This window comes from Tyto alba, unplaced genomic scaffold, assembly GCF_018691265.1.
Source record: "Tyto alba isolate M040663 unplaced genomic scaffold, T.alba_DEE_v4.0 Super-Scaffold_48, whole genome shotgun sequence".
NCBI lineage: Eukaryota > Metazoa > Chordata > Aves > Strigiformes > Tytonidae > Tyto > Tyto alba.
This window is the reverse complement of record NW_024881324.1, coordinates 15,778,982-15,799,350: the sequence shown is the minus strand read 5'-3', so window position 1 is coordinate 15,799,350 and position 20,369 is coordinate 15,778,982. Positions and strand designations below refer to the sequence as shown.

The 20,369-nt window shown below is 45.0% G+C and overlaps 1 protein-coding gene across 2 annotated transcripts in view; it reads right to left on the bottom strand.

Annotated features, from left to right (window-relative positions):
- The window catches only part of BCL2 (BCL2 apoptosis regulator), a 96,402-nt gene that overhangs the window by 27,898 nt on the left and 48,135 nt on the right, over positions 1-20,369 (bottom strand). The gene's annotated exons all lie outside the window — the stretch shown is intronic.

Below are 20,369 nucleotides of genomic sequence, written 5' to 3'. Positions count from 1 at the left end.
CGGCTCTTCGGTCCTGTTACTGATGTGAGTTTTTGATGGGAAGGGGCTCAGCCCACGCAGCCAGGCAGGTCTGGCAGCTACAGCCACCAGCGGCTGGTGGGGGAACCAAGAGCTATCCAGCAACAGGGAGACTGGGAGGAGATGAAGGAAAGGAACAGACACCCCTTTCCCATCATAGCATTGATAGAGGCTTTCAAACCACTTTTGAAAAGAAAAAAAAAAACAAAAACAAAAAACAAAACAAACAAAAACAAAACAAAACAAAACAAAAACAAACAAAAAAACCCCCACCTCACAGAGATGTATGGATATGAAAAGCAACATGGAGTCTAATCCAAAGACTACTGAAGGCAAATGAAGACTCCAGTCATGGACATTCTGGCTTGAGCTCTGCACAGAGGATAGTCAAAACACACGTACCTGCCACACACATGCTATTTTAAAACTGGTCGGTTTGCTGACTGAAGGAGAATTTAGACTAAATCATGTAAAAGCACATATATACCATGCAGAAACTGCTCAGGAGGAGTCACCTCAAAGTGCATTTATAAAACCTAATGCTTTTATAGTGCCCTGGAAATCATAATGTTGTTTGTAAGGATTCAACGAGTACTGTCCATCCAAGAAGGTAGGCAAGTCATATGCCTCCTCCCTGATATGGACAGAAAGACCAGTGCTCAGAGGATTTAATTTAGACCCCTAACCCAGGCTGCATAAGCAATTCAGATGAAAAAATTGGGATGGGCACCTGCTGACTTGCTCCCTCCCTCCATTAGCCACAATAAGGAGTTCATGGGAGTACTACTGGGGCAAAACACTGAGTGTCGTCTGTGGATCCTTCCAGTTTTCCTGCTCTTGTTGGACTGGGGCAGCTGGGCTGCCATGCACATCTCTCTGATCCCCACAGCTGTTTCCTCATTGACTCCCCAGTCCCCTCTGAGGCCGCAGCTCTGCATTGCTCCCCCACTGCTGGGCCACGCAAAGTTTCTTTGAGATTCAGCACATCCCTCCAGCAACGCCTGTTCAGAGTTACCCGCTGATGAGTAATAGTGTGTAAAAGTCAATTACATTCATATTCATAGTGGCCTGCTACTTAAAATGTTAACAATGGGGAAACTTGCCCTACAGGGATGATGATGGGGACAAACCTTTATTAGCCCCACATGGGCTTTTTATCTGTTTTAAAAGTTACATTGTCCCAGGGAAAGAAGTGCCATTGTTAACAGCGTTGGAGGCACTCAGCTGCACTCAATTTAAAATTAAAAGGGGAAGAAAAAATAAATGAAAAAATGAAAAAAAAAAAAAAAAGGGTCTGCCTGACACACTGCAGTATGGCAGGCTATGGTAACTTGCCCCAGAAACTTTTTATTGAATCCAGCCCTTCAGTACAAAAGAATTTGTTAACTGCTTCATGATGTAAAGTCTGGTAAAGACATTACGCTCACTGGCCAGCACGAGGCTGTTCCCATACACCGTAAGTGTTGCCTTCGCTGATCAGCATTGAATCCAAGGTTGCATCTACGAGTCAGTATTATCAAGTCATGAGCACAAATGGTGCATCCCTGGTTCTGACTCCAGCCCACACCACATCCCTGCCCACCATAACGCTGCTAAAGTTGGGACTGGCAGAGCTCAGCCCAGGCGAAGGCACAGGCACAGGCTGGGAGTGTTAAGTGCAAAGTTGGTGTTTAAAATCAGCTGGTGTTGGGGCTCTTGTAGGCTGAGCTTCCTCCCCCTTCTGCATAAAGACTACTGGTGGTGCGAGAGACCCCTTCTCCTGCCTCCCCCAGCGCGTCGCCTGTGCCTCACACAGTGCACGGATGGCACAGAAACCACTGTGCCGACTGCATGCACCAGCCTGATCCCACGTGGCTGAGTACACCTACTCGTGGGGCAGTTCAGGATCCACTCCAATAAAGCTATCCCAGCGTAAAAACTAGCAGAACCAGATGTCTTCTGCACAAAAAATAATACAACATGAATGTAATCTCTCTGTTACTGGGGAAACCTCACCTTTGAAAATGTTCTTTTATTTGTCCTAAAAAGGCTGGGGCAAGAGAAGCCAGTGTGACTCTGGAAACTGCTAGTATCTTCACATCGATTTAAGATTTCCATTCACTATCATACATTTTCCAGTTTGCACTTTACTGACGCATGCAGTGCTGAAAGAGATGCACTAGTGGATGTTTATTATATTTATCGACCAGGTGGCCCTAACTGCCCGAATTACACTCGCTGCCTTCTATTCATCACGCCGACGTAATGAACAGAGGGGCTGGTGGATGTCAAACAACCAGCCAGGAGAAACAAAAGAGAAGCCAGGCACGGTGTCACCCAGCTTGAATCAGCCCACCAGTACCTTTCACGTGGCCGTATCCATTCAGCTCCCCTGCAATCCCAGTGTGAATGAGCCAGAGCCACTGCCGAGCAAACAGATAAGAGTCTGGAGGAACTGATCAATATATTTAGATAAGGTGTAACAAGAATACGTAGCAACCTGGCTCTTTGTCCGTGCTTGGTAAAGAGGAGAAGAAAATAAAAATCCCTGTATTGGCTGCTTCAGGCTGAATTCTTCTCTTTGACACTATGGTTAATCGACACCACTGTAACCATGGAGTTCAGGATAACGCGGTGGCTTTATTAAGAAACTCAAGCACAGAAATACAGTCGGAAAGTCCTAGGTCTCCTCGGCAAATTAATCCTTTGAACTCAGCTCAGCCACCTGCACCTTCATGTACACTATTTTTACAGAGAAGATGTTGGAAGTTTAAAAATAATTCAAAATGTTAGTCATGCTTGAAATGGCCAAATGAAGATTAGAGAAAAGCTGCAAAAAAAACCCCAACAGCTTAACTGAACATGAGGTGACATTAGAGGGTATGTAAATATTTATATGTAATTTTATAGCAGTATGCTATATACTGTACTTTTTTTGCTCACACACTGATTCCAGTGCTCACTAATTGGAATGTCTTCAACTCTGAAAAGGACCTTTATGGAATTGAGAAAACTAAAATTAGGACAGAATCAAATACGAATTAGCTTTTGAGACAAGAACCACTTACGTGAGCAAGGCTGTATTCAATTGCCTTTGCTGTTTTCTTGCAGAGAAGCAGCTGAGCAGTTTTAAATAATGGAAGAAAAGAGTCTGTTTATAGAACAAACTGGAAATGAGACTCTACCTGCAGAGGCTGAGTACACGGACCAAGTCTTCCTCTGGCTTCACTTAAGTTTTAGTTTATTACGAAGCTAAAGAAGGCATATTTAATATTTTTCTTCCCTAAAATATATATATATATACACATAGATATACGCAGGACAGAAAGAGTAAGTATGTCTATATAAAAATCTCCTATCTTTAGCTGAAAATGTTTCTGCTGTGTCAAATTAAGAATACAGTACAAAACCAAAATCTAGAGTATTTTGAGACCTGTTTAGTTTTCAGGGGATTTTTTCCTTATAGATAAAATTAAGACTATGAGCTTACCTGTGCCTTGTGTAGGAATCTCTTACCCTTCTTTGACTATACATTTGTAAGGCGAAGTGTTTAGCATAGGAAAGTCACCAATTATACACTATAAAAAAGGCTGTTGCTAATAAAGTTTTACAGAAAAAATCATCAAATGGCTTATGGGGATAAAACCAAAACCCATTAACATCACCTAGCATCTGTGTTTGCCCAAATGTGTTTGTTGTAAGCACACACTGTATTACCCACCAGAAAAAAAAACCTCAACCAAGCTGCGTCCCAACACTGAAGTGCAAGGCATGTGGACAGGTGCCTCCCTCTACTTGGTTCCTTTAAAAACAATTTCTCCTCAGTTTACTTAGGTACTTTATTAATAGCCTGGCCCAAACTTTCAGCTGTGGTTTTAGCTTCAATTTTCACCCACTGAGTCCGGTAGATTTCAGGTGTTGTTTTGGCCTGAGAGGTGCTGATGTCCATCCCTTAGGAAGGCTTACCACTTGGCAGCTGGCAACGCCGAACCCTTCAACACCAACAGCACACAGGCAGGCCCACAAAGTGAGTCATACCTTTAGCTGTCATTTTTGGCATGCCAGGCCCAAATTTAGGCAACCCCTCTCAGTCACTGCAAGTATTGATACCCTAATTTGGCACCAGTAATGTCTTCCTAGGTCTCTAGATGTTGGCTGCCTATCTGGCTTTTCTCCGGCTTGATCTGGTATGCAGCTATACAGATCACTGTCAGGATCAGGCCTTACAAAAAGAGGACTTCTATTACCCTCGTGCTACTACTCCCCTTTCTGGGAGAATCAAGATTTGTTCGCTCCCTTGTTCACTACAAGGACTACAAGATGACCTACAAGACCACTCTATAAGAGAGTATCCCTTTTTAAGCGTGTGCGTCCCCTATTGAAGCTTTTCCATTTTGTTTTAAGTATTTAAAATTCGTCACTAGAAGAGGATGAATCCCGCATCTTATGCCCGGGCCAGCACCAGGCTGCAGAATCAGTCTGCAATGGTGTATAACACAATTATTGCAGGCAAAGTGAAACAGCATCAAGAGATAACATAGATGAGGGCTTGCTACATAACTCAGGGCCATGGAAGATTCCTCAGGGATAACCACTGCAGCCCTCAGCAAGTTCTTTATGAAGACCAACCCAGTGCATGTTGAGCTTATGCTTCCAGATTGCAGGATGCAATATTCACAGTAATTATAACCCTAGTATTTGGACTCGTATCAAAAAGAAGCAGCTCATGGCCAAGTGCAGTTATAAATACCACTTACATTTTAGTAAAGCCTAATCCAACAGATAGATCCCTACAATCCAGAAAATGCTGAGCTACAATGTTCCTGATTTGCTTTCTAGAGCCAGGGATGCTGTAATACCCATGACCTTAAACTGCAATCACACACTTTTTCCCTCTGAACATTTGCTTTAAAGAATCCTAAATTAACCGCAGAAATAATAATGATACACACTGTCTTGTGATGACCTAGGACAGGCACATCATCACCTGTCCAAGCGTAACATTGTGCACACGGGTTTTTTCCAAGATCAAAAAGAGAAAACATTTTCTAGCAGAAAGTATTGTAGAACGACCAACAGGTGTGACAGGGGTGGTAGCAACATTGTCTAGTTAGCAAAGACTAATCCTCAGCTTTAGAGGCACTATTTCCAGTGAGGTGGAGATTTCTGGGGCAATCCCCACACCGACTTTGAGATACTGTCTCCTTAGAAAGGAAAAAGTAGCATCACACTAGCGAGATGTCAGAGGCATGCAAGAGGGCAGATCTTTCAGAGAGGACAAAGTCATCTAGCCCCTCTGCCTCCGAGCCACCTGAAATCCCGAGAATATCCCACAACACCTGTTTCTCAGGACAAACACTTGAGGGAAAAAAAAAATAAAAAAGAACAAGAGCCTTGGAGCATCTTTAGCTGCATCTTCAGAAGCAGAGGGGCATACCCTACTCAGAGATCCCAAGAGCAACTTGCCTCGTGCAGATGCAAAATGACCCTCTCTTTTGCCTACGCTGAGCAGTAATTTTCAGTGAGGCTGCCCAGGTGGTTATGTGTTACTGCTTGCAGATAAAGAGCACCACGCTAAAGAGTATTTTAACTGCATATCCAAAATGCTCTACATCTGTTCATCTTGGATGGGTTCAGTGGTTCAGTTAACGTAAGCTCAGGCTAGCCTGAACCTGTTAAGTGCTCAATTAGGCCTGATCCACTATGCTTGTTTCTTTATTTTCTGCGTAGCTGGATTCTGTTTTTTCCATGACACAAGCATTTCCCTAGCCTTTTGAAAAAGGCATTTAGCTGAAAAGCACGGAGTAGTAGGAAATTGTTTGCTCTCAGTATGCTGCGACGGAAATAAAGTCAACATGATAGATTAGTACTGAGTGAGTGGAAGTTATTTTTCCCAAGATGTCACACGTGCTTCAGAAATTACTGATCTCAAGCATCAAATAAAGTACTGGCAAAACCACCAAAATATACATCATGTAGAGCAAAACAAATGCCATAAAAAAATGTGTCATAAGCTCATGCTGAGCCTTACAAAGCCCAATAAACATTTGCTTGTCATAGTGCAAAGCAATGGTTACAGCATGCAGAGGAAATTATGTCTACACCGCAAGAGCGTGTGTCTGGACTTAAAACTAGGTGAATGGGTCAGATCTTCATCTGGTGTAAGTCAGAAAAGCTACAGAGATTTCAGTCAGGTTTTAGATGATTATTCGTAATGAGCTCTCGTTCCATGGTGTCTGCAGAGATGTTTAGTTTACAAGGCCATGGCTTTGAAAATTCATAATCTTTCTTATAGGCTTCTCCATCAGGAATTCCTTACACAGATTTGATGTTTGATCATCCACAGGAAGAAAAAGCTGAATAACTCCTGTCTCGTTTGGTTACTGCCAACAAATTGACTTAGGCACCGAAATTAAAACTCTGCTAAATTCAATTTGGGAATGAAAGAAGAACCTGGGGGGGGGGTGTGGTAAAAAATAAAGCCCACACAGCAGATTGCCTCCAGCAGCTCTCATAGGTCCTATAAGCTCCTGTGACACAGACAAACTGAGTTGCCCAAAGCAGGGATGATGGGGAGTTTCCCTTGAGAGCTGTAGCTGAAGAACGTGCAACTTCATTAGCAGCCAGTGATCCCATTAGATGGGGCTCTTCATTGCTTGGACTGGACAAAACTCCCCAGGGACCGTCACAGACATCTCATTGCTGGGGTGAGGGAGAGGGCTTTCAAAGTCACCTCGAGGAAAGGCTTGGTAATTCAAAGATCATCCTCTGGACTTGCAGAAAATAAAGCATTTTCTTTCAGGTTTTGCCAAATAAAATTTCTGTAACTTGTAGAGAGACCTATTCTGCAGTACGGAAACCCACTCATCCTCCCAGGTGAGGAACTGACACTGAAAATCACATGTGGCCTGAAGAGACTCCTCTTTCTGTAATTCTGGGAGAAGTATGAGCGACTATTTATTTCTAACATGACTTCATCCTGCATTTTTATTAAAGAAAAAAAATTAAAAAACAAAAAAAGGAAAGTTCATAAGCAGCTGATGACCTGCTCCATGCAGATCAGTTACAGAGGAGCAACTGTGCTCCTCACAAAGGACTTTTGATGTAGGCAGCAGGCAAACAGTGATTTAAGACGGGCTGGGCCTGCGGGGTGGTGATGGTGGGGGACATTTGTGGCAGGCCTGCACTCTTTTGCCGATTAGCTCAAACCATGACAGACCTCGGAGTCCTGCTCTCTGGGGACAAGGGTGTTCAGGAAGCCCATGACAGTGTCTGGCTAGCAGGGGGATGCTGCTGAGACCCGGGGCTGCCTTCTCATCCCTTTACAAAACAGAGGAGAGGGAATAAATGACCCTGCAAATAGTGGCCCTGGTGGGATGGAAGCAGTGAACTAAGCAAAGCAGGCACTAAGTCTAGGAAGATGGTAGAGATTCAAACATCTGCTGAGAAGAAAGGACCTGTGAGAGCAGTGGGGAAGGAAAGGTCATGCTGAATGTCATGTTTTTCACTATTCAAATCTGTTGGGTCACAGATGCTTTCAAACAGCCCATAGTGCTTTAAGTCGATTTGTTCAATTAAGCACTGCTAAAGCTTTGATGTGAGTTTAAATTTTGGCTGGAGGCATAAGCAACAGCAGTAGCATTCAGCAAAATCCTACAGTGATAAGAAGTGGTTGAACATTGCACTGATAGTTTCAACAGTGTGCCCTGGCTGCTCCTGTAAGGTTCTCACATGTATTTTGGAGAGAAAGGGGACATACATGTTGTCATTTGCACATGCTGTATCAACTGCTGTTCCTAATGCGTTCATCTGGCATGATTTTCGGTTCCTTTCCTTAAAATCTCCTTTTATGGCTGCCATGAAGTAGATATGTTATTTTTAAACTACCGCATTTTTTTTCTCTTAATACTCATCTGATTGTTCAAAGCCCAACCATGGATTCTCAAAATATACATCTGCATTTTTCCACAGCTTCATGCTGAGTTCATTCTAGATTTTTATCAGCAGAAGGATTTCAGCCTGGGAGGTTTCATGGCTTCAGCCTCAGTGGCTACAGGTGGGAAGTACTGATTCATTAGTATTAACTCATTAGTGAGCAAGTCCGAAGGATGAAAAACAACCTTCTGCCATGGCACCAAGGCTGAGCAATAAGCTGTCTGTTGTACTGGAGTTTCCAATGAAAGGCGTTTTTCAAAAAGTATCAGCATTTTTGAACTGCTGCTATGAGTGAAGGGTAATTGTTTAAATTGTGCCAAACTCTCCCTTCTTCCCACTTTTGTGCTGCTATTCTACTCTGGAAACTTTTTGTTGTTAATTTCTTAATGCCGACACTTTCATTTAAGAGGGCTGCTCTTCAAGGCAGCGCCGTGGCTGATACGAAATGGTTCAGCTTTGCTGACTTTTCACTGGAGTTGTGCCAGCTTGCACCACCTGAGACAGAGCCCTCCCTGCATTTTCAGAATAAGATCTGCTGTATTTAGAAGCAAAAATCAATTTCAACAGTTTCTTAATCTTGTTAGCTCTATAAAATCACGCAGCAGTGCAGGGAATGGCAGCTGGCAGGCATCTGTTACAGAACAAATTTTACCAGTGAATGGAACATCTCCTCAACCATCTGTTTGTAATGTGTAGAAAGAGGAATTACCATCGCTGGTGACTTCAGCCTCAGAGATATTTGCTGGAGATCTCATGTGGTCATTCAAAAAATACCTTAGACGGTCATGCACCCAGAATACTTGAGATGAGTACTGACCTCATTCAGATAGGAAAAAAAAAAAAAAAAAAAAAAAAAAAAAAAAAAAAGAAGTAAAAGAGTTTACGGATTTAAGGATAAGCAGGTGGCTGTGCGTAACGATGACCATATTAGGATCAAGAGGAATAAAGCATAGACCAAGGAAATGTATGACAGAAATTTAAATGCGTCAGTATCCCCGAACTTGATGTGTTAGCATAACTGACTGGCAACAAAAATTAGCAATAGAAAGAATTGACAAAACCACGGTTTTATAAGAAGATATCCACAGTTCCACAGGCAAGTTCAAAACAAACAAAAAAAGCCTAAAACTATTAGTCTAGGTAGAATGACATTTCTACTAAAGAAGAAGATACAGGAGCAGTGATAAAACATACAAGTATAAAAGATGGGGGCAAACCAAAAGGACATAAATTCAGGTAGTAAAGCGTTTAGAAATAAGTATAGCAGCCTGGTGTGAAAAGCCTAATGCCTGTTTCCATGGTCCCAACCGAGTGAAAGGAATATGAGGATTATCCAGGGGGAAGCACCAAATTTGGGAGCCACACACGAGATTGTTGAGGGTAACACGACATGGTGCAGTGTCACGTTTGTCTCTGTCCTGATTTGCTCTTGTGTTTCTGGACCCATAGCTAGCTTGGAGCCTGCACATTTCTGTCCCACACAGTAGTGGCACAGCATGGTTTGGAAAGGTCCCACAGCTTGGAGACACATGGAAAAACTCAAGAGAGAATTACAAAAATTATCTGGGGCTGGGAGACAAGCCTACCACTGTGATCCATCTACCTGCTGTGATCATCTGGCCTGTATTTCTGGTGACACTTGATTTTCCCTTCTCTTTGTGGCCCAAAACACTGCAATATAAAATCTTTCAGGCTTAGCAAATTAACATGTGGGTGAAACTTATGCATGACAGACACATGGACAAGCAGGCTAGACGAGACAATAGCCACGGTGCCCCTAACCTCTACAAACCAAAGGATAATCTTACTCTTCCCCACAGCTCAGAAACATATTTAACTACTCTCCAGCAAGCTCTCTCCCAGCAAGTTTGCAGGTGGCAATGCAAGACCTGCTGTTCATTTCAAGGCAGAAGGCATGCAAAGCGACACCGGGGTTGGTCTGGTGGCAGAGGAACTGCATAAACCCTAACGAACGCAAGCTGGAAGGCATTTAGATACATCTGCAGGTATCATATCATAAACAGATAACTTTTACTTGGCTGTTTTGCAAAAACAAAGTCCAGTATTTACAAATTTCTTTATGAAGGTACATGAGCACTCCAAGGAGCTTTGCTGACTCACAGAGCCTTTGCAGTGAAAGGAGACCACAAGCTCTTAAGGAGAAGCACATGTGTGGCAAGAGAGCTCTTGGGAGAGTAGATGAGGATGTTTATAACCATCAGAGCTTCTGTCATTAGAGCTGAGCCCCTTTTCACCCACAGGGAAAAAAGTCAAGGGCAAGAGAGTTCAGTCAGTGACCGACAAGAGTGACATTTCTGTGAGGAGGGAGAGCCTGGTACCGCTGCTGGGCTGCTGAAATTTTGGGGTGGGGATGGGGAAAGAGTCATATATTTTAGCATCTGAAGCCCGAAAGGATTTGCAATGAACTTGAATGTTCAGCAGCTGTAGACATGGCACGGGTTGCACTGGGCCTGCAGCTAGAAAACAGAAATCCTGTGGCATGAAGATCTTGAGAAAGATTTCTTATAACTAAGGACATCTTCACATATCCAAGCAGAGCGTGCCAAAGCCACAGGCTTTCTAATCAGCCCCTGGTACTACACGTGCCTAACCACCTTGCCCTGGGAGAGGCTTACCCATGACAGCCCCAAGCCTTGCAAGCACCCCGCCATTAGGGTTGAGTCTGCCCTACCCCACGTGTGGTGCCAGGGCTTCCCTGCTCGGGGCAGGGGCAGTTTTAAACATTTAAGAAAGGACTCAGTGGAAATCAGCTGGCTGAGCAAAGAGCTAACCCAGACAAAATGTGGGAGACAAACCATGCCCTCACCCCAAGGCCAAAGTGTGGGGTTAACTCAGGATTGCAGAGCAGTGCCTCTGTCCTTGGGGAGTTCGGACGCTTACATTTGGAAGCACTTACTTTCCTTCAAAGAAAAAAATAACCCAGAGGCCTGTATATTCTTCTTCCTTCCAAAATTACTTCTCTGATCTAACCCAGGGGGTCTGGGCTCACCCCACTCTGCAGGGATATGGGAAGACCTGGGATAATTCCTCTCCCAGCCCAAAGGGATAGTAGCCTACTATTTCACTTCATTCCAAACCCAACATTGTGGGTTATCCTGAGGTGGAAATGCAGCAAGCCCCTCCTGCTGCAGGGTTTCCACAGCTCACAGCTAATTTACTGAGACAGCGGGAGAAATCAGCCCTGTGATAGAAGAGCAGATGCCCCCACCCAGGAACAACCGTGAGATCCTGCATGTATGGCACGAAAGAAAGGCTGCGTGCCCAACAGTGCATCTGTTACACACCACCACCCGCTACAGCAGAAATGTTATAAAGATACCACCTCTGCTTACAAACACTGCCTCTGTCTAGCATTAGCGTTCACTGGGGCAGGCAGCAAACTGCAGAACCCCACACTCCCTGCATGGTACCTTAGGCCATAAAAATGCCGTATTATTACTGGAGCAGTTCCTTTAGAGGCATGCACACTGTGCTTTCCTTCCTTTTTTCAAAAGCCAGCAGAAGCGCTTAAAGGAAAATAATTTCTTTATCCTTTCCTTTTGCAAGTAGGATTTATCTTGTGTATCTAAAACTTCCTGTAGAACAAATATAAGTCCCAATTCCTAAAGCTGTGAAGCAAGAGAATATAAAGAAACTAAATAATATGAAAACCTCTTGTAGAAATTAATTTTCATGTGTCCTTAACAAAGTTCATTTTATGTGTTTGTTTCTACTTTTTTTAACAATTGTTCTGGATTTGTTAGGTCATGTGCTCTACACCTCCTATCATTTCACTTGGCTTAAAATTGGAACTATTGCTCTTTGACCTAGGACTTACTAGTTTTTCTAGACTCTTGCCCTAGATGTTCGTGATACAACAACCCAGGTTATCCAATATCTAATTAAACACAGGTGGAGCTTGAATTTCTTACAGGAAGACAGCAGAAACCATTTTGAGCAGGCTGAAAGGCAAAAGAGTGCATTGACAGGGGAGTGAAGATGGTGGGCAAGGCAGATTGCCTTTCCATTAAAGTCAGTAACAGCTATTTTAGCCTCTTCCAGAATGATATCTGGTAGATTAACTTTGCCTTCTACTAGCAAATATATTCCTAAATATTAAACCAATCTGTATGTGAAATTTTGTGGGGTTTTTGCTAGTATCTGTTGCATTGATAATTTCTTTATGGGTGAACAGCTTTATCTGTAACCTGGAAGCATCCCTACAGCCCTCACTTAGAAAATACAGCTAGATAATCCTTACCTGCACCTGTTTTTTTCTGAACTTTGTATGTATTTTTATTAGGTTACTGCTGCCTGTAAAAAGCGTTATATTTCCCACCTTCCCTTACCTGCAACTTCGCCATTAACAAAGTAAATGCTTAGGTTTATAGGATAGAAAACACAAAAGCAACGAGATCGTTGAGTTCTGCTTAAATACACAGCTATTTCTAAATTAGCGGAGCTGTCTTAACAAGTCTGTCCCAAATTAATAGTTTCATACTCTGGTTCCAGATGTGCCATAAACTCCATCTGTGACCTTCTCTCAGAAAGCTGCACTCTGAAAAAGGATTCAAACTCTGCTCCAGATTAATATCTCAGGCTTTAGTTCTGCCCCCAGCTCTTGCAGTATTTAGGTATGTAACAGCCTTAAAGATGACTGATTAAAGACATGATGCTTTCCTGCCACCGGAGTGTGAAGCTGGACACCAAACGGGTGATTCCAGCACCACATTGTGAGCCATCCTCCCTGCTTCCTCATCAAAAAAGTTCCAGGGTTTTGGATTTATACAGGGATTACTGTCACAGGTAAGCAGGGCAGGTGAACGTCCATGTCTGTTGGCTGTCAGTGGGTGCCTAACACCCCTCAAGTCCCTTGACAACGTTATCCCAATTACAGGCACACACTTGCCTGTGCTACAAAACTGAAACCCCTTTGCGCCATCTTTCCTTGGTTTGCCTCTTCAGCACTCTCCTTTAGAGTGTAAGGAAACAGCAAAAGGCAGAAGGGCCTTGGAGCCAGTTAGGCGAAGGCGCTGCTGGTGGCATGTCTTTGGCCATCTGATGACTGTGGAGGCAAGGTGTGAGATGAGCTGGGGGGACGGCGTTCACCACCTCGCTGCCAAGTGTCTCGAGCACAGCTGGTTTCAGGACACCACCCAGCCAATGCTGTCAAGAGAGGGGGAGGCCAGAGCGACATCAGCCTTCTTGTGGTAGCGGAACACTGGTGTCTGAGCCTCTCTATGATTATTGTAATTTGCTATTGTGTTGGGAACATGGAAAACACTGGCGATGAGAGGCTATATTTCTGTAAGGAGAGAGTTGTTCAACACCCACAGGCGTGAGTATGAACATCCAGTATGGACACAAAGCCTGCCCCACGTTACCCAGCCGGTGGCCTCAAGCCACGAAGCGCCCATGAACAAACATCACCACAGCTCCAGCTGTCAGCTCATTGGGACCTTCCCCGCCGTGGGGGCTGGCCACGGCACTGGGGTGCCCCTCTGGCTCCGAGGGCACCGGCAGTGCCGCTGGGGGTGCGGGGGCGAGGGCGCACCCCTGCTGCCCTCAGGGGAGAGGTCACCGTCGCTGCAGAGGTTTTTCCTTCCACGCTCTCCTCCGTCCACAGGAAGCCTCTCCGATGTGACGGGGCGATGCGGCGCGGTGCCAGCCCGCGCCTCCCCCGCTTCTGAGAAACACGGCTCTCACCACTACCGGCCTTCCACGAGGCCGGGAGCCACAGCCGGCACGGCACGGCACGGCACAGCACCCGCCTGCTCTTTTCACTGGAATCCCCAGCTTTTGGCTATTTACATCCTTTTCTTAGAGAGAGACAGGAAGCCGAATGAATCAGAGCCATCTACGGTTACCTCTACCCTGGCCCTTACCAGGCTCCCAGCAGCACCCCGCGCCCTGATGGAGATAACTACGGTTGGGCTCATTCTCTGCCCGCCACTGGGACAGGGACCAGAAGCACCCCAGCCTACTCCAGCCCTCCTGGACCAGGAATACTGGTTGCCCCGGGGGACAGGGACCACCTTGGGTCCCCCAGCCTTGCTAGCTGCCAATGCCCCCGTTAGCGTTTCCCACGGGAGGCAAAAGCTGTGCTGTCCTCGTGGAGGCATCTGAAGAAAGCAGAGAGGTCAGGTACCTGGGCAAGCCCACGGCACCCCAGCCGCTGCAGTGAAAGCCCTGATCGCGGGCATGCAGGGGTGTACACCAGAAGGAAGGAGGGAGGGAGAGAGGGAGGGAGGAAGGGATGGAGGGGGGGAGGATGCAGGCAGAGTGCTTCATGATAAGAGGGCCAGTTCCACAGAAAACTAAAAAGCAAGTTGTTCCTCTGAATGAGCACGCAGCATATGAAAACACCCCACCAGAGGAAGTATATCCTTTGCTATTCTCTTGCAATACCTGGCTGACACACAGGCTCAGATACTACTGAGCTCTGCTGCGCGCCTTCTGCGGAAAGGTTTTCTTCCCTCCGAAACCTTGAAGAATAGGAGAAGAACAAGGCAGCAGCTTAAACTGATGCTTCCCCAGCAGGAAGCAAACCCTCCCTGAGAGGATGGGGTGCTTCCTTTGTGTGAGTGAACTGGAGTTACAATCTCTTCTGACCATCAGAAGTAGGAGGCTGACTCTGAACCCAAGCGATGCATCTGTGCGCTCACCACTGCCCTGCTTTAAAGGACAACTCCTGCTTCAGGGAATCATTTTGGCTGCCAGAAAACAACTGCAAGGAGAAAACAAACACGGTATTTGGGCCACCTTTGTTCGACCCTCCTGTCTGAGGTCTTATTAGCTGAGGGTTGGTGCTGTGAAGGAGCTCAACCCCCACCATCCTGAGCACAGCTGCGTTCAGCTGCTGGGACCCCCCCGAGCTGCCGGGACCCCTCAGACCTGCCAGGATTCCTGACTCCGAGGTAGTTTCCCACTAGCTCACAGAGATGGCTCCCTGCTACACCAAACTCACTTGTGAAATGTGCATGGGGACTGGGACACTAAATCAGGGCTGGGCATCTTCCCGGCAGCTTTCGGGCCAGACCTCGGTAGCACCATGCCTAACTGCGGCACGCGAGGTGAATCGGATGGCTTGCTGTGGGTACACAGGGCACTGCGGGGAAAGTCAGATGCCTGCAAATGACACTTGCAGAGCCTCAAATATTTCCTATAGAGCTCTATCCAACGCCTAACAGGCAGCAGTGTTCGGCCGAGCAGGGAAGCGATGCTGGGAAGCTCCTCTGCCGCCCCGGGCAATGCTCTGTCCCGCAGGCTGCCGGCTCCCACTCGCTCTGCCGGACGCGTAACTCCCAGACTTCGTGCTGGCTCACGCTGCAGGCCCCAGCTCTTGCATGGGGAACCAGAAGCGCTCAGGACTTCTGAGGTCCAGATCCTTTTTGCCAGCATAAAATAATTACCGGCGTGCTGGGAGGGCCAGAACAACACACCTTTTGTGTCTCAGTTGAATCTGCAAAACAAAGCGTATGTCTTCTCTTTTGCTCTTCTTTAAGGGAAAAGAAATATCCATAAGTTATAGTGACAGGGCATGTAAAAAACCCTCTCCAATCAAAAGAACCCTAAATTTGCAAAGGCAAGTACTCAAAAGGTTGGAGATGCCAGAACAGAGACTGCCTGCTCAACACCAGAAGCAGAGGGCGACTGAAATAAAGGACGTATGTCCTGCCCCTCTCGCAGAGGGAGGACTGCATTCTCTGGCCACGTCGCACTGCCATAAAGTACCTGGAGAGAACAAATGGAAATATTTTCTTCAGCAGCAGGGGAGTGACAGGGAGAGGTGAAGCCAAGCAGCTCGGAGCCAGGGAGCTCTAGCCTGGCCGCAGTCCCTCCCGCACCCAAGCTCTGTCCCAGCATGGGTCCCAGTGGAGAAAAAACTAAGCTCTGAGTCTGATTCATTTTTGCCCTGTTCCAGTTTTACACCAGTTCAACTCCCATTATTTGAAAACAAGCAAGCCCTTAGCTATAGAAGTTAGATTTTTTTTTTCTTTTTAAGGAAGGGAAAGAGGAAAGAGAAGAGAATAAAGGACTCTACCAATAATGCATTATATGGAGGCATTTCACGGGAGTCGCATTGCATAAAACCCAGCAACAAAGCAATGGTTTTGATCTTTCCTGAACAGATACAGCAGAAGATGCTTTTTTTCAGCATCACAAATATCAAGCTATTTTTTTTGAAACTTGCACTCAGATATATTTCTGCATTGTGAATGCAGTCATAACAGCTTGGGTTGTCAACTACTCGGCCCCTATACTAATTCTGAAACTAAATATCCGTGCTTACAAACAAACCAAAATATTCTAGCAGTCCAAACCCAAACAGCTATACAGAGTGCACACTCTTTATTTTCTTAATCTAGCCTGCCTCCCAATAACTGACTACTTCATCAAAAAGGCACCTTGTTTGGAAACTCAGGCAAACTCTAGGATCCACACGTGTGCCAGAGGAAAGGTTTTGTTTCAAAGTTTCATTCGTTCCGTGGTTTCAGTCATTCAGTTTATCAGAGGGTGTGATTTATTAGAAAAATACAAACAGCGAAGAGAAATTAAAAATCCAGTGACCTTTCACTGCAAGGAACAGCAGTTTCACAATGCATTCCTGATTAGAAAAGAACATCAACTGACCCACATGCTGGTAGCTGAGCAACTGCAAAGCTGACTCTTTGCAATTTACAAAATCACAGGACTTTAAAATTTTTCTTTAAAAAACATAAACAGTCAGTATTTGTGTTCCCAACTGGAAAAAGTGTCTGAGGACCTTATTTACAGACTTGGAAGGACAGGCTAATCCCTTGTCCTTGTAGTCAGTTTTAGGAACTTTCAGGTTTTTCTTGGCAAATACTCAAATGCAACATTGATGTCTTGCTCAGGGTAGCTTTAGTCAATACAATTTCTGTTAAACTCACCTGCAGCGTGAATCGGGCAATTGTTTGGCCTTATTACTACCACACAGTTATTTTAAAGAGCAATCCTTACGGTTAACGAAATGACAGCAGAGGCCTTGGCTTAGATGATATGCACCAGGAAGAGAGCATTTTCTTAGAAAAGCATAGTTCTCAGTAAATGATAAACCACAGAGCTACTGCTGTGCACATTAAACCACAAAGCTATATTTATATAGAATTAAGGGTCTTAAATCCCACCTCCACCCCCACCCTCCAGCTTCTGCCATCCAAAAGCAAGGATTTTCAGATGCACATCTAGCATTTTGACTCCCAGCACAACCCCCTGACCCATCCTATTAGGCATCCACGTTACAGCCATGGGGAATACAAACTCTTTTTCCATATGATTGTTTAATTTTTGGCATCTGAAACGTCTCCACCACTTATTATTACTGATCTTCTGGGTTACAGTGGTGCCAAGAGGCCCTACCGTGCCAGCTTCATAGCAAAGTAAGAGTCCCTCCTTCACAGAGCTGCAGTCCAAAAAGACCACAGAGGCACCAGGAGTCAGAGGAAGCAAGTGCTCTGATCCCAAACACGTACAGGAGGAAATAAATCAGTCTCCAAAACAAGCAAGCAACCCAATTCAGAAATACACTTTAAAAATGCCCACGCTTAACCCTTTGCAGAGACGTGTGGGAACAGTGAACTTCACAAGCTCCTGCTCACCTGGGCTACGTGCTATGGCCCAGCCTCCGCTGGTGCTGCCACCGGTGCTGCTGGGTTGGCAGGGTCACCCCAGACTCACTTGATTTTTCCAGCAGAGAAGCATGAACAGCCTTTACAGAGTGCTGGCATCCAAAGTTGGGTCCACGTGAGCTACGCGGTTACAAAAAGTATTTGGCAAAGCAGCTTCTGTCCTGGGAGGAGAGGACAGCAAGGCTCGTGAAATGGGACAGCAGAACAATTCATGGAGACGTTTTCCTATGCCTAATGTGACAAATTGCCGTTACTTTTGTGGGCTTTTTTTTTTTTTTTTCACTATTTCAGATAGGCAAGAAGAAATAGGAATTAATAGTGCTGCACCTGCACAGTGCAACCCAAATCTGAGCTCTAGAGACACAGACCAACCTCAGGACAGAGAGACTTGTGGGGCACATCCTGCACTCCTCCAGGCTCACACATATCTGACCCCTTTCAAAGGAAACCAGGGAGAGGAGAATAAGGCACATTGGTCTTGTCCCAGCACAGCCTTCAGCCATCACTGAAGCATCTGCTTGAAGGTGGGAGTCATAAGGTAGAGAGACTCACCTGAGGCTCTGTTAGCATATTATAGCATTTCAAGAGTGATGCAGAGCTTTCTAGGTGACTTGAAAGCCTTCTGTTTAGTCTAGATTTAATCCTGCTGTCATGTAGGAAAGGTAGCTGAAGGGCAAGAGCACCTTTCAATGAAGTATTTATTGGTAGGGCTTCTCAGGAGTCAAGGAGCTGCATGTTACCATGAACAAGCTCCACTCTCAATCCAAGCTTGCAAGGACTTTGTTCTCCAGCTGACAAAGGGAAGTCTAACAAGCCCTATCTGGCAGAACAGGCTCCAGGTGACCACAGTCAGAAGGTTTCTGGCCTTCACTGTTAGGTCAGTGTCAGGATTAAGCAATAAATCCAGCAGAATTGAAAGCTGTCTCAGTACTTCAACAGTAAAAACCAAGATGCTCTTCACAGGCTAAAGTGGCCACAGGTTGTAGAAAAGCCTCAAAGCAATTGTCGACATTTTTCCTGAATGTATTTGAAGTTTTGGGCAGTATTTGCTGTCAAATGAAAACCGCCTGCATCACGTTGGTACACAGTAATGCAGGACATCCAAATATCAGTGGAGCAGGGCCTATGAAAAGCAGTAAGTAATAGAATAATCAGTTTCTCAACTCCCCGAGCCCTCGAGACAGCTAACAGAGCCATGATCACAGAGGACAGAAATTGAAATGCCGTTATAAGCAGGACAGGGGCCATGTAAAAGTGGGATGTGCCAGCTCAGCCTGGCAGCACTTGCCCATAGCCCATGGGCAGAATTGGCTCAAGGCACAGCCCTGAGGAGCTCTGCAGTAATTTGTGCCATAATCTAAATAGGCCCTGGGCACCACTGAACTGAGTAGTTACTAATTACTACCCTTATTGACTTGAGTTGGGCAAAGATTTCACACACCCCCCTCTGATCCTGTAAGGCTGACAGCTCGGGAGGAAAGTGAAAAGAGTCCAGCGATGCCTAGGAAAAACCAAAACCACTGTGTGACTCACTTTACCATATCAAATATGATTATTTTGTATCTGTAAATATATTTAATCTCACAGAGACTGCTACATCAAGTTCACTCACTTCACAAAGCAAATAATAATTTTCTTCCTCTTAAGGCAGCTGATTTGGTGGGGCACCTGTTATCAAGGAGAGTCAAAACACGTGGGGCTGGGCTGAAGGTACAATTGGTTGGTTGATCAAGGTTGACCAAGACAAAATACTACGTGCTGCAATTTCCAGGCTGTTGAGGAAAGAGGCAAACATGGGTTAAAAGTACTCAAAGGACCCAGTGTGGAAATATAAATGTAATTCTGGTACCAATGAATTCCGTATTAACGATGTATTCACTGGTGGGAGGAGAGGAACATTTCTGTCACATCTCAAAGGCAACTGGGAAAGCAGCATGATGCTGGAAATACAAATACTGCTTCAATAACTCTTACTATATCTAAAGGGGTTTCTGTTTGGGGATAATTAACTTTCTTTCCCTCCAGGCACTGCCTTATATAAGTGCTTTGAATAACAAGGAAAACAATGACTGAAATAGTCATTGTGTTCTATGAGCTCATGTGCCCCATAACCTCCTAACGGCAGGCACTCCGGACAAGTTTTATTCCCTGATGCACACATGCAGCTCCCACTGAAGTCAGTGAGAGCCTCATTTATGCTTCTCCAAGAAGAATTTCACCTATAATGTTTAACTACAATGAGCATGAAACAAATCTGTCTTATTAGCTACTGGGTGACTGGAAAAATGCCTTAAGTATTTTTAGATGGCATCCTGGAGGACACTTCAGATCCCTGAGCTTACTGTGGCTCAGCTCTAATTTATGAAGCAAGAGTCTGGCGAGAAGAACAAAAGCATGTGAACACAGTTATTGCACATCTCATGATCAGTTCTTAAATGGAAAAATGGATGTGATACCTGAGCTCAGAATAAAACTGTTCTGGTCAAGGGAATACACAAACTGAGTGGGTCTTGGAATGTTTCAAGGCAATAAGATAACACGAAGGTACCACTCTAACATTACATCACTATATATTACACAATTATTGAAAGAAGGTAAACACTCCTTTTTTTTTTTTTTTTGGTGAGTTTACCGAGCAAAGGAATCCTTGTTTCATTTATTCATAAAAAATTAGAAGGGAAAAAAGCGACCAGACAGACCATCAATCAAGAGGTGGGGAGAGGATGAACAGAATCTCCCACTCATGGATCCAAAATTGTGTGTTAGACAGAGCATGGCATTGGA